The sequence below is a fragment of the Silene latifolia genome, chromosome 9 (genome assembly GCF_048544455.1).
Source record: "Silene latifolia isolate original U9 population chromosome 9, ASM4854445v1, whole genome shotgun sequence".
Classification (NCBI taxonomy): Eukaryota; Viridiplantae; Streptophyta; class Magnoliopsida; order Caryophyllales; family Caryophyllaceae; genus Silene; species Silene latifolia.
This window is the reverse complement of record NC_133534.1, coordinates 206676692-206678955: the sequence shown is the minus strand read 5'-3', so window position 1 is coordinate 206678955 and position 2264 is coordinate 206676692.

Genomic DNA, 2264 nt, shown 5'->3' with positions numbered 1-2264 from the left:
TGTTGAATCTTGTCATGTAAGATCTAATTGATTCTCCAGGCTTTTGCTTGATCCTGTATAAGTCATCGGATCTCTTCTCTAGTTCCCTGCTGCTGGCAAACTGATGGTTGAAGGAGTTGACCAGGTCAGCAAAGGACTTGATGCTTCCGTTTGGCAAGTTTATGTACCATTGCAGGGCAGGCCCATTCAGGGTTGTTCCAAATCCCTTACACATGCAGACTTGTCGTAGTTCACTGGGAATAGATGCTGCCAACATCCTTTGCTTGTAATAGGCTACATGATTTTGTGGATCTGTGGTCTCATCATAGATTCTCATTGAGGGAACCACAAATTTCTTCGGCAGGTTTATTCTTGCTATTTCATCCACAAAGGGTGAATCAGCATAACTTTCTGGATTTGCTTCCTCAATTGAGGTAGGGACTCCAAGAATCTTTTCAAATCTTTCATGGAGTTTTTGGATTTCCTGGAACATAGCCATCATGATTGCTGTGTTGGTTTGATCTGGTGAGGTTGTTGGAATATGTGTCCTCCGACAATAATGCGATCACAACTGTTGATCATGATGATCACATGTTGAAGTCTCATTTTAAAGAATACAATTGGGAAGTATTTTTACTGTCAACTGGTCAACATATATCGGTAATGATTGGCTGACTAGAGTTTGACATTACTGTCGTGCGACGGTTGTGATCAGTTGATCCCCTAGGTCATACCTAAAGGATAATACTCTAAATTGATCATTTAATTAATCGTATAACATTACGAGTTAATTAAAAATAATTGACGGACAATTTTGGAAGTAAATTTACGTATCACATTATAATCTGATTAAATAAGATACGGTCTAAGTGATCGAATTGTTTTATTACTTGGATGAAATTATTGTTTTAGGAAACAATTGAAATTGAATGAATAATTTATTATAAATACAAGATGTTGTGTTTTATAATTGGTAGATTATTTTGGTACAAGTAATTATGAATTGCCAAGTCGATTTTGTATATGACGTATTTTTATTAATACGTTGATTTTTAATATGTTAAAAATACATAACAATTTTACATGACATGTGACATGTGACAAATTGACAAATTGACAAAGATAAAATAAAATCCATTTTATCCTCAAATGGACCGAAATAATGGGTGTAATTAACAATTCATATTATGTTAATTAAGTTAATGGAAAGCATAATGATGTTAGCCTAATACTAGCCATGCATACCTACACAATCTTGTAAAGAACACATTGTGCATGCATTGGCCACTCTTGCCCACCCTACCCGGTTTTGGACAAAAGAGGAGCCAAGGGTTTTCTCTTATTTTCTCCAATATACACTACATGCAACATCTAGTGTAAAATTAATTCATTCTAACATCACAATAATATTTTTAGAGAGATAAAAATATTTTTTTCCTTCTTCATCCTCCTCTTGACCGAAATCCAAGAGGACCAAAAATATTTTGGGTCTTTTATTTAAATTAATGTTATTCTAGTATTGATAATATTAATTTTATTAAGAGTATATCTTGGGTATCATTCCTTGGCAGGGATTCTACATTTGAGTCCTTTGTTCATACATTTAAGGAAAGCTCAAGAACAAGAGAGTAGGAGAACTCTCTTGTGCCCTTAAGATCCGAAAATACCAATGTAAGATAAAGATTTCTTCTTTATATTGATTATAGTTTGCATGCATAAGATCACAAATTAATTTTATGATTAAATTAACATAAAACATATATGAATATGTTAGTATATAGATCTACTTTTCCTTCAATCGGTATCAAGAGCCTTGGTTGTTTGCATGCAAATCGGTTAAAAGTTTTTCCGAGTTATATGATTAACATACAAAACTTGTTTAATTTGTGTTATTATGATATATCACGAAAATCATTTTGCATGTTAAAATTTCTGGTCCTAAAATGGTTTTAGGATATTTTGGTTAATTTATGGATTTTTATTGTTCATATTACATAATAATGACATTAAAAATATGATTTTATGAATAAAATGTCATTTTCGGACTAAAATTAGTTAAACTTAGAATTTTTCAGTGATTTTTGGATATGTTGTCACATATATTATTTTGAGATGACCTGTAAATTTTCATATTTTTTGGACTTCTTATGCTCGAAAAATGGATTTTTCATTATTAAAATCGGATTTAAGTGAAAATTAGGTTAATATGAGATTAATTTCGAATATGGTCATAGAAATTTAGTATGTTGTCACATGAAATTTTACAAGATGTGTGTAAAATAATA